This window comes from Pyrgilauda ruficollis, unplaced genomic scaffold, assembly GCF_017590135.1.
Source record: "Pyrgilauda ruficollis isolate IOZ18807 unplaced genomic scaffold, ASM1759013v1 scaffold9, whole genome shotgun sequence".
Classification (NCBI taxonomy): Eukaryota; Metazoa; Chordata; class Aves; order Passeriformes; family Passeridae; genus Pyrgilauda; species Pyrgilauda ruficollis.
The window spans coordinates 12,340,864-12,353,218 of NW_024531043.1; the positions used below are offsets into that span (position 1 = coordinate 12,340,864).

The following is a 12,355-nucleotide window of genomic DNA, read 5'->3' on the forward strand; positions in this document are numbered from 1 at the left end:
AAATGTGAGTGAAGTCCCACCACTATACCTGCAATTTTAGGATTTCCAGGCAGTTGTGTAAAGCAAAATCCATCTATATCCTGCCCAGGTAATTCTACAGAATTACATCTATAAACATAACATTAAAAGCAATTTTCTGAGCTCCATGATTACACTGATTTTGTTTGTCACACACCTGCATGTCCTGACTTGCCACATTCTGTCACTCACAGCAAACTCTGTCTCTGGGTGTAATGTGACAGATGCTAATGAAGATGATTCAAGACAAATTTTAAAGGCAGAGATACTTGGAAAGATCTTACTTTCACCTCCTTACGTGCTTTGAAAAATTAATTTTGTCGAAAATAAAGTAAAATTCTGGGGGGTTTAAGGTGCCACACACTTGACCCTAAGCCTAAATTAAATTCACTGACATTTTATGGCTTGCTTTGATGAATCCCAGCCGAAAAGATTTTTGAGCAGCAGACTGGTGGGAGGCAGGAATTATTCAGAGGTTTTGTTCCTAAGGAGGTGAGTGAAAAAACTCCTGCTAATTTCTCTGGGAACTGGAGTAACCTGCAATGCTCTCATCCAGTTCCATTTTCTCAGCGCAAGGCAGCAGCAGGGGTGGCTTTGTCTGGGTTTGTGGCTGCAGCAGAAGGCACCTGGAGGATTGTGAGGTCAGAAGTCCTGGAGTCTGGCAGACACCCTGCCTTTCCCTTTGAACACACGCTCAGCAGAGAGCACGGAGCAACAGAATTCACAAAATACACCTTCAAAGGCAGCGAACTTTGTTAAGGACTTTGGGCAAGGAGTCCCACTGCTGGTTCTGCTGTCAGCCTTGAGTGCAGCGTCACAGGGGTGAAAGATTCTGCCATGGCAGCGTGAGGATGGAGATTGTGCAACAGCTGCCTTGTAATTCCCTGGCACAGGGCTTTTATCCCCTGCTTGCTGAGGGAGGTGAGCTGGTGTGCCTCAAATCTCCAGTTCCTTTTCTTGGTGTTTCTTCGCTGTTTGCCATCTCCACTTGCCTGCAAGGTGGGATCATGCTCTGGGATGAACTTTTTATGTATAGTTGGGGCAGCACCTTTCTTGTGGGCTGTTCTCTCCCTCCGCACTGTGGCTGATCTGATTGTTGCAGGTTTTTCATGCCATTGCTGTGCTGGTGAAACACCTCTTGATTCCTGGTGGCAAATCAGGACTGCCCAGTTGTGTCTTTAGTCCCTTTTGAATGGGATTTTAGCAACCCTTCTGTGGCTCATCACATGAGGAGGGCAGGGTGCAGGTGAGTTCAGGAAACAGGAGCCCTGCTCACACGGGTGCCCTAAAGCCTGCCATGGATGGCAGTCCAGCCTGGGATTTGGGAAGAAGCACAGGAATCCCAGAGCAGGCAGGTGAAGAGGTGGGCACTGCCACACTCCCCGTGTCATCCTTCACCTTGCCATGAACTGGGTCGGCATCTCCCTGATCTGCACAAGTGTTTATCAGTGCTTTAAAGTGCAGGGATGTCAGCATTTGTGTCCCACGCCCTGCTGGGCTGAGTTAACATCCTCCCTGGCTGAGTGCTGTGCCTGCAGGGAGCGTTTTGTGTGTGACACTGTGCCACGCGGGGTGAGACTGATGTGTGCTGTGCTAAACCCGGCTGGGGCTTTGCTGGGGCCCCATTCACAAAACACAACAAAGTGGCAACAGCTACAAACCTTGTCAGCTAAAGGATCTGCTGGGAATACCGGAGAGTACTTAGTGTGTAAAACAAATCAAATTTTGAAATCCTCCCTTCCGAAGGAAAGCACAGAGGGGATTTAACTGCAGTGAGTGTATTTGCAGGGAAATGGCAGCGGGGCAGAGGAGGCTCCAGCTGAGCTGGGCTCTGCTGGGACAGAGCTCTCTGGCAGGGCTGGTGGGTGGCTCCAAGCACAGGGAAAAGCAGGGCTGGCAGCTGTGGAGCATCCTGAGCAGCAAAGCTGGCCTGGCTGTGGCACTGGCAGCAGGTGCTCTCCAAAGCCCTCGGGATGGGGAGAGCCTTCCTGCTCAGTGCAGGAAGGGGTTAAATATACGTTGTGCACTGCTAGCCTAGTTGTGTATGGGAAGATTCCTTTTTAATTGTAATTAGGCTGTCCTTGTGCTCGTGGCATGTTTCCATATGGGAATTGTTCCTGACAGAAGCTGTTCCAGGAGTTTGGCTGCTCGCCTGGTGCTGGGGAGCTGGGCTTCAGCTCTCTGCTAAGCCAGATGCTCCCTCTGTGACTCTGGCCAAGGCACTCAGACTCTCTGTGCCTCAGTTTCTAGTCATAAAATGGGAATATTAACATCTGCTTCTCTCACAAGGGCCTTAGGAACACAGTGATCAGAGGAGCTGAGCGCTCAGAGGGTGTTGGGGGAATGCTCCACGTTCCTCAGGCAGGCACAGAGCAGCACCCATGGGTCTGACCCAGCTTGGGCCATGTCCTCAGATGAGGGCATCTAAAGCACCAGTCCCAAGAGCTGGCTTCAGTTCCCCAGCAAAGCTCCAGCTGAACCTGAAGTCTTTGATAGCCACAGGAAGAGAAGCAGCCAAGGGAACGCTCTTCCTCTGCCTAAAAATGAACATAAACTTCCTTGGGATTTTTAGAAATGTTTGTACCTAACTCAGGCTGAAGTTTGCAGCAGTATGACAGAAAGTTCTGCTGGGCCCTCAGTAGTTCTTTCTTCTGGTCACTTAGGTCATTCTTTTCATTTTTACTGAAGGGCTGTTTATTCCCTTGCAGCGTTGCCTCATTTGCACCACCATTAGTCACCCTTGGAGCTTGACTGGAGAACTTCTCAGTCCTTCAGGGGCTGGTTTGTCCAGCAGAGCCTGGTCACGGGCCACAGTGCTTTGTCTTTACTTGTGTATCGCTAAGTAGCCCAAAACGCTGGGCTGGAAGTTGATTTGTGTCTTGCTTTGCTTTATCTTTTTTCTCTTGCATTTTTTTCTCTGAACTCTATAGCATTGTTTGCACTAAGGACAGGACAGGACAGGACAGGACCTTTGTTCTGTTACGTGGAGCATTATTGAAAACTTGTAGAAAATTGTTGCCTTTCACCATTCTCTACTACAGCATTAAGTTGTTGAGAGGGCTCCAGCAGGTAACTGAGTTTTCTCCAGCAGAGACTCTGCTGCCTCGAGCCCATCATGTTAATCTCTCCTTAATGAGATCCTTCATCCCATTCTCAGGAACAGATGGAGGCTCAGGGCTGTGAAATACTCAGGATCTCCTGAGACACCTGAGGAGGAGTCCTCCACCCTTCCCCAGAGCAGTGATGCCATCAAGGTTCCTGTGAGGCTGTGCCAGGGCAGTGAGTGCTCTCTGCTGCCTGGGGAGTGCTGCAGGCTCTCACTGGCCCTGCAGAGTTCCCAGCTCCTGCACCTCAGCAGCCCTAGGGAAGTGCTGAGGTGACCCACCCATCTTTCCTGCAAGGATTTTTGATTTAAAGTGGATTTTGGCTTAGCAGAAACACATCCTTCCCATGAAAACCTCTGAATTTCTGGCTGAGCACTGCAGTGCTGTCCCAAAGAAGCACATGGAAAAGCTCAGGACATCCCATGGTAATCAGATTTCTCACCAGCAGTGTGGGCTGTGCATTGCCATGCAGTGTTTCCAGGGAGACTCTGCTTTTGGCCTGGCATCCACAGCCTTGGGAATATCCTCTTGTAGCACAAAGCAGAAGAGTACAGGTGTCCCTGTGCCCATAAACAGAGCTGCTGAAAAAGGGGATGTTGACAAGGAAAGGAAACCAAAACAAGAGATCTGAGCCCTTTTCTCCTGGCTGTTGTAAAAGAAGATGCACTGCTGTGTGCTGGTGATGACAGGACTTCTTGACATCACTGTAACCTGTTTGCCTTCTTGGCTTGTGAGCCACAGGTGTGCTGCTCAGCAGCCAGCCCTGTCTCTGGATCAATACCTCTGGAGCTGTGGTTTCTCTGACAGAAAAGCTGTTGTACAGTCCTGTTGGGTGATGCCCCTCATTCCTTCCTTCTCTGCTCAAAGCCTTTGGTTCAGCTCTGCAGGTGCCAAAGGTTTTGAGTGAAAGGCCTGCATTTTAGTCTGGAACAGAACATTGTGACCATCCCTTGGAAACTCTGGGAGATGGTGCAGACACTGAGCTCAGCCTGGCCAGATTGGGTACATGAAGATGAGGAAAAGCTGTGAGTGAGAACTCTAAATGGAGAAGTTTGATCTGTTTTGTTTGCTGGGGCTTGGAATACAGACAAACCCATTAAAATTAGACCATAAAACAAGCCACTGGTTTTGGTCTATGGACAAGTTTGGCAAGACTCAAAGCACAGAGTGACGAGATTTAAAGCGAGTATCCTTCTGAAATTATAGTTTGGAGCAGGGAGCTCCACGCCAATCGATGGGAATCTGCTTTTGTTATGGTCACAAAAACTGCCAGGCTGACTCATGCTATTACAGTGATGCACTGTGTTGTCAAGGTAATGGATTTGGGCACTTGGCAAAGACAGGGAGGGTGTAAAAGGCAAGGAGGTATTCTGCCAGACTCCAGGGGGAAGCTTCATATTAAGGATTTTTTTTATTTTTGTTTTTTAAAAATGACTGAGGTGGAGAACACTCAATTTTTGTTGTAGAAGTGAGAATTTTATGGGCTGGCCTATTGCTGTTGTGGTGCACATCAGCCATGGGAATGCTGTTGTTTCCCAAATGCAGCAGGGTGGGTGAACTCCTGCTGCCTTGGCTCCTGCTGCTGGTGCCTGAGGAGCTTCTGTCCACAGGGATTAAGTGGAAAATAGAAATGGGAACAAAGGGGAGAAAGGAGGGATATGTGCATGTTGCAGTTCCTTGGGGAAGGAGCTTGGCTGTAAAGGAATTTTTGGGCTGAGTTCTGAAGAGATTGAGGTAAGGAATAAGCCTCCAAGGACCATGTCTGCAACCTATCAAGGTCTTTTTTCCTTTCTCTCTCTCTTTTTTTTTTTTTTTTTCCCATAATAGCAACAACATTTAAAAGCACTCTTTAAGGACAAGCTTGAAAAGATCAACAAAAAAGGCAAGAGAAGTGGGGGTTCTCTTATAAAAACTTTGCAAACCAGTCAGCCTGCTTAACTGTTCTTTGATAAAAAGAGAAACTGATAGGAGGAGGAGGGGAAGAAAAAGAAGAAAGCAACTACCTGTTAAAAATTATCAAGATGAGGGATTGCTGTCTGCAAAGCTTCTGAAGACAAGTCCTTCCTTATGTAACTCCTTGGCTTTCTTTCACTTACTGGAACAAGTCAGAAGCTGACAGGAAAAGTGAGATGTCTGCACTAATGAGATAATCTGACTTCCCAAGGCCAGTAAGGCAAAGGATGCTTTATGTGTTTGAATAATGGAGCTGGGGACTTGTGTGGAGCAGGGAATGTGTGTGGGAATGTGATGGGAGAGCTGTGAGGGCTCAGAGAACAGCAGGGCTGCGTGTCCATGTGTGTGCCAAGGTCACCTGGAGGGACAGCTGCCTGAATGACCCCTTTGGTCTACTCTGTAGCCTTTTTTCTCCTAAAAGAGACAATGGCAAGGGATAGGAAACCCAGAGAAAGAGCAGAGAGCCCATCCCTTGGTTTGGAAAAGGAATGTTGTGGGTTTTGTAGACTGGACATGAATTTCCAAGAGTGAGTGTCTCATTTATCCACACTCAATGTGTTTGGACCTTCTTTTAAAGGTCCCAATCCAACCTCCAGTCAAGCTGGTGGGAAAGCTTCCCTGAATTCTTGGTTTTTTTGGATCAGGCTTTTGGTGGTGGAAATCTGGAGTCACACTTTGGTAGAGGACAGGAGCAGGAGGAAAGGAATTGTGAGGAAAACACCCACCCATGTTTAACTGCACTATCATGAGCATCAGGGCAGGGTGTTTATGGAGCTCCCTGAACAAAATCCAAAGTAATATTTGTTTTTATGTGGTACCAACAGCATGCAGACAGGATCTCTAACAGCCTCTGGTTTTGCCTGAGGTGAGAGATAGCTGGGGCTGGCATTTGTTGGGGATTTATCTTGTGAGAGGTGCACTTTGTGCAGCTCAAAGTGAACGAATTCCCTTGCAGTTTGAAATGTCAACCTTTTTCTTGAGCGTTTAGGATTCACAAGCAGTTTTATACTGGAAAGCCATTCTGGGGGGAGTTTTGTTAAATTTTGGCCACAGAGCTGGAGCCACTTCAGTCCAGCAGCCTTGTGCCTGGAACATTCCCTGCCCCTGAAGAACCACTGCTAAAACACATCTCAAAAATGCAGCTGCCAGCTCTGGTAGCAAATGGCCCAGATGATCCAGTGGGTGACCTCCAGTCCTACTTTGTCCTTGCTTGTGCATGAGGAAATCTCTGAGTCAATTTAGAGTGTCCTAAACTATGCCAGAAGTGACAATATTTTACTTCTCCGATGACAACACGCAATGAAGTTGGATTGTACATGTGACAATTCACTGAGGCTAAATGAGCTGCTGCTTAAAAATAGTATGGTGGTAGGCATTTAATCATCCCAATCTAACTGTAAGATATGGTGATAATCCTTTCGTTTCAGTAAATTAAATGCCAACAGGGCATTTAAGCAAAAGAGAGTGAGGCTCTGTGAGAAACATGGCACAGTACATTAAAAATAACTGTGGAGAAAGGTGATTCATTAAAGAAAATGCCAACCTTGAAAGAAGGACTCTAACAACCTATTACTATAAAACAAATAATAGCTTATACGTGGTCTTTTGCCATCCCATATTCTGTTATTTCTGTTTTCTTGGGGAACACAGAGGTCTGAGAGCAGTGAGGGAAAAGCTCATGAGTGACAAACCTTGGACTGATTGGACATGACAGCATTTTTCAGCTTAAGTAAAGATATTAAAAGTCAGCACCCTACCTGTAGAGGTAAACTTTTGGTGTATAGGAATCGCAGAGCTCAAAATTTAGCCAGACATGCCAAGTCTGGGTTATGTTGCTAATTAGCTGTGCAGAGCTGCAGGGATCCACCAGGATTAATAGCAGTTGTGGAAAGGTAGAGATTTCATGTCTTTCTCTTGTCAGTGTTATGTTGCAGGAATTCTATTTTTGTTTACTTTAACATTTGAATTTTTGGGTGAAAATAGTTTATCCAGACAAAAGAAAAAAAAAAAAAAGAAAGAAAGAAAAAAAAAAAGAAGAAATCTTTAATCTCTTTACCTATGTTGGAATATCAGCCTCAAAATGTGTTTCCTAAGAGAAATGATGGCACACCATAACAACCACACAGAAATATCTTACAGTTCAGTGTCCTTCCTTCTGAAGGATCTCCAGATCCTTTCCAGATTCTGCTGCTCTGTGGGGACCCAGGAACATGGCAGGGAGGGTGAGTGTGGTCACTGGAGATGGCATGTTGAGCTTGATGCCTTCAGCTGGAGCTTTCCTGTTTCCACGTTCTGCACTGCCTCAGTGTGTGACTCTGAGCTCCACAGAAAGTGCCAGCAGCTCTCCTCACAGAACAATCTTTTTCCAGCCCCAAAACCAAGGACACCACTGCAGTTTCAGCCCCAAAAAGTGTAAAACAACAGGGAATTGAGGAGAGCAAACTGGGAGGATGGGACTGCATCACCTGAGTTGGAATTGGACAATGAACCCAATGTGGAAATGGACCAGAACTGATAAAAGTCTGAAAATTCATGACATTGGGTGGAGCCTTGGCCAGGCTCTTGCACTGCCCAAGGTGCATCCTTTGAAGCCTTTTAATAAATCCCTGCTTTACTCATTTAGCTCTGTCCAGCCTCTGTTCTAGGCAGCCTCTCAAGGCATCAAGCTGACCAACAGAACATCTCTGCTGGCCCCCAGACCCCCCTGGGCTGAAGGCAGGGTTTAAAGGCAGTGCTTTGTTCTTTATCTGTGTGTGTGCATCCCCCCAGCTCAGAACAGCTTCCCTGATGAACCTCTCTTTGTGAAATGGAATCTCTTGTCCTGCTCAAGCAGATACAAATTGCTGATTTAGATGCTAGCAACTATGAGGAGTCTCTCAGACAAAACTAATATCCTGTGGAAAGATTTTTTTCCTTTCTTTCTTGAATCTGTTTTCCCTATCTTTGATGCCTTTATTTCATCAGCTCTGCTATTACTGTATTTGACATGTAGTCACAGGCTTTTCAAGGCAATGGAATATTAATTCTTGGTCATGTAAGAGCTTTTTCCTGATTAATCCTGGGTGTGTGGAGCACCACGATGAGCCCCTCCTGGCTTTTGGCTAAAAGGGGCCGTGGGAATGGCCAGTCAGAAGGGAAGAAAAGTCTGTGCTGTGCTGCCAGCAGACAGACCTTGCCTTTCTGCCACTGGGAGGAGCAGGAAAACAAGGGAAACCACATCTTCCTCCTCAGAGCAACTCCCAGACTGGAAGGACTGAAGTTGACACCTGGATTAATTTTCCTGCTGATATGTGGGAATTACTGGTCTCACCTGTTGGGATGTTGGTGAATACAATTATTTTGTGTTGAATTCTGTGATTATTGGGGCACTGTGCTTTTAATTCCCCTTTTCAACCTCACAGAGTGCATAAGGATGTTGGGTATTTATCGAAGTGCCATTAAAAATGGACTGATTGTCACCTTGTGCAGCGCCAGCCCTTTCACAGCTGTAATCCTGCCAGCCCTGCTCTCGTTCTGAGGCTTCCAGAACAGATATGTGCCCCCAGCATGACCTAAAATCTTCAGGGATAGAGGGGAAGTTGAACAGAGAATTAATTTTTTTAAACAATTACCATTACCTGCCTCTCTTTTCTCCATCTTTAGTTAAATTAGGTATGAGCAGGTTGTAGAAAACTGGGTATTCTCCAGGGCTGATGAGTCCTGCTGCCTGGGAAATAAAAAGATTGCAGGAAGAGCCACACTTAGCAAAGGAGGTGTGATGCTGGAACTGACTGTAGTCTTGCTGTGGTGACATTGTAGTTTGGAGAAAAAAATTTAAATTTCAGTAAGAAATTTAGTTCAGTAAGAACAAAGCCAGACCCTTTCTGGTGCTCAGGGGTAACACTGCCTTTCCCACCCTGTGCAATAAACCCACAGAGAGTGTTTCAGAGCTGCTGGTGCTCAGCTGGAGGAACCAGCAGGGAATGCCAGAAATGCCAGAAATGCCCAGAAATGTCCAGCAGGGACACGGCCCCATGGAGTGGAGGTTCAGGAACCACTGCAAGGGCTTCTGCCTGATGCTACCAATTACCAATAAAGCTCAGGGGCACGGTGTAATTATTTACTTTGCTAAATAACACAGAGGAGCTGTGGTTTAATTACAGCAGTTCAGCTGTGCCATGGAATGAGACTGAGGCCTCAGTGCACTGCATCAATGAGCCCTGCTATCTGCTACTTCTAATATTGGATAATGTTTCTTTTGTTTCAAATCATCCTTTTTAAACCAGTCCCATGCAGATGAGAAGGAACCTTTCCAAAATATCACAATGGATTGTTTTTGTTTCTGAAAGACACAACCCAACAAGGCACTTGATACTGCAATTACACTCAGTAAAGCCAGATGCATTTGGCTCTGCTCTTGTGTCATTGACATCCCTTTTGTGCTAGCTTTTGATGAAATTTAAGCAAAAAGGATGTAACAGAGCATCTTCAGATGGCAAGAGTCTGTATTTCACAATCCTATCATCATTTCAATCAACTTTCATTTAAAGAAGATTGGAGAGGGGAATAATGCACTTTAAATAATAGCCTTTTCTGAACATTTAGGTCATGCTAATTAATAAACAGTTCATTGCAACTTTAAGGCCAAATTTTATTTTTATTGAAGTCAATGTCCCAGCTCCTTCAAGTGAACAAGAACAGTGTTGGTCATAGCTGTGCAGTGCCCCAGAAAATGTATTCCTTCTCCATTGTTACTGACCCCTCCTCTTTTCCAGCCTCTCCAGCTCTTCTGTCCTGCCTGCTTTAGGTTGATTTTTCTCTCCACAATTCCAAGCCTGAAGGCCCTTCCTGAGGTGCTGGCATCCCACTGGCAGCCCAAGAGAGTCCCATTTCAGATAATGACATTTAGTGCTCCACACTGGAAGACGCCACACAGCCCTTTGTCCTGCTGTCACCATGTGACTGTTCAAGGCATTTTTCCCATTCTGCAATAATTTGCAGCTCTGTGGTTTTACTTTAAAGCCTCTCTGACTTTTTACACTAAAATCTCTGCTTGTCTCTTGTTCTCTGCTCTTAAGTCTCTTGCAGATTGCTCTGCATCAGTTCACCATCCTGTAACAGATTTCTGAAAAAGATGGTTTGGTTTTCTTTGCCCTCTTCACTTAGGTTTGTATTTTCATTATTATCAAATACTTTTTATGATCTCAGAGCCTCCCTGCCCTGTTGCAGCCTTGACCAACTGTTGAACATAATCCTCGCTGAGAAGCTGCATTTTTGCTGGTGTGTATGGTAGGGGAGGTTTGGGGCTGATTCCTGTGTTTGTGCTGTTTCTCAGTTTCTGTAGCTGTGTCCCATCCTCTCTTTTTCCTTTGAGGACTTTGAGGCAGTGCCAGTGTGGCTGGGAATGGTGTTGCAGTTCCCCCTGGGGCAGTGATGGATGTCTGCATTCCCCCTGGAGATGTGGGGCCTGGGGGTGACAGCTGAAGGCTTTTCCTTGTTCTCAGCTTTGCAGATTTTTGTATTTATTGTTGTAGGCTCTCCAGTGGCTCTCAGAGGAACATTCTGCATTTCTCCCAGGTGTTGCAGTGAGTGGGCTGGACTCTGGTTTGGAGAGAGAAGGGAGTGTGGTCAGTGCCTGCAGCCCACACCTGACAGGCTCATTTCATTTCAGTCATGGGTGCATGGGAAATTCCCAGTGAGGCAAAATAGGCTTTCCTTCTCCTGCCTTATAGCTCTGAAAAGATTAAATGCTTTTCACAAACTGATAAAACACCTCAAGTGCTTGGTGTCGAGCAGGGTGGTATTAACATGGAAATCTGGGCTGTTCACTGACTCAGCTGTCCAGGCTTAGTTAAGTTTCACGTATCAGAAGCTGATATTTTTCAAACTGTCAATTTTGAGGGTGGATGAGTGACTAAAACAGATGTATTAATGTCTGGCAGTTGAAGTACTGTAGCCTGTGGTTATACAGACTAGGTTAGTGTCTTGCCAAGATTCAGAAAATCAATGGAATAAGTGCTAAAAAAAGGGAAATGATGTGTACACCAGGAGAAACTCTGGCATTTCCTCTCGGGAAGAAAAGGAAATAAAACACCAGTTTAGTGCTAATTTCTGCTGTCAGAGTAAAAGTAAGGCTGTAATACTTGGAGATACAAGAGAGGTGGTTGTCATCTTCTCTTCAGAAATGTGGCTGGAAGCCCCCAGCTCCTGGCCCAGTTGTGGTTTGGGGAATCACATTTTGTACATCAACATTTCCATTGTTGTTTTAATTATCTGAAGCTGTTAATGAAAGCTATGAAGTTAATTTTCATTTCCAAATGCAAGTGAATGACACTAAATATCTTTATGTTCTTGCTTTTGTGGTTGCAAAGTTTGGCATGGAGGGAGCATGGCAGGGGCTGGGAGCTGGAGAGAAGACAAAGTTCAGTCTCATTTCCTTGCTTTTTTTGGTTTGCTTGCTTTGTTTTGAAACAGTCTCATCAGTTCTCAGTTGTCTGTAGTTATTTGTGGAACTGCAGAAAAAATTATTTATTCACTGAAAAAAAGTGAATTATTGTGTCAACCAAAAGTCAATATATATTTAGACCATTCAGGCTATAAAGAAGGAAAAACTTTTGACCTATGTTTTCTTGAAACCTATTTTTTCCTTGAAAAAATAGATGAGCTGTTTTTTGTTTTGTCTTTTTAATATCCTCGTTTGAAGCTGTTATTTTCTTTTAAAATATTTTTACTGTGGCTTTTTAAAATGTAGGGGTTCTGACCTTGAAAGAATGATACAAAATTTTTAATTTTAGCTGTTCTGATCTGAAGAAATCTTGCAACTTTTCTCTTTTTCAGATTCAATCACATTAAAAAACAAATTCTTTGCACAGCTCTCTGTAGTTGGGACATTTATGGGTCTGTCTCCAGAGAACTGAGCTTAGGAGCCATCCAGAGAAGAAAAGAAGGGCACAACAGGAAACGGAGCACTGGAATTTCTGTCAGGTTTGCCCAGGGAAATGCCAAGAGCTGCGTGCAAGGAAACCTTGCACAGGCAGGCAGGAAGGGCACCTGAATTCTCTCTGGCTCAGGAGCAAATCCGAGCACCAGCAGGGCTCAAAATGCAGATAACTTTCAGACAAAACTAAAGAAAAGTGCAGCAGCAGCAGAGGAGCCATGCTGTGTGTCCCCAGCCCCTGGACACCCCCACAGCTGCAGCTGCAGGGCTGCAGAAGCGATGATCCAGAAGATGGATAAATATAATAACCTCAGACAGCAGCAGCAGGGCCAGGGAAGCCTCGTGCCACAATCTCCTGCTCCCC

General features: G+C 45.5%; 1 protein-coding gene across 1 annotated transcript in view; it reads left to right on the top strand.

The window, feature by feature from the left end:
- Positions 1-12,355, top strand: part of LOC121364760 (transmembrane protein 132B-like) — a 217,857-nt gene that overhangs the window by 111,570 nt on the left and 93,932 nt on the right. The gene's annotated exons all lie outside the window — the stretch shown is intronic.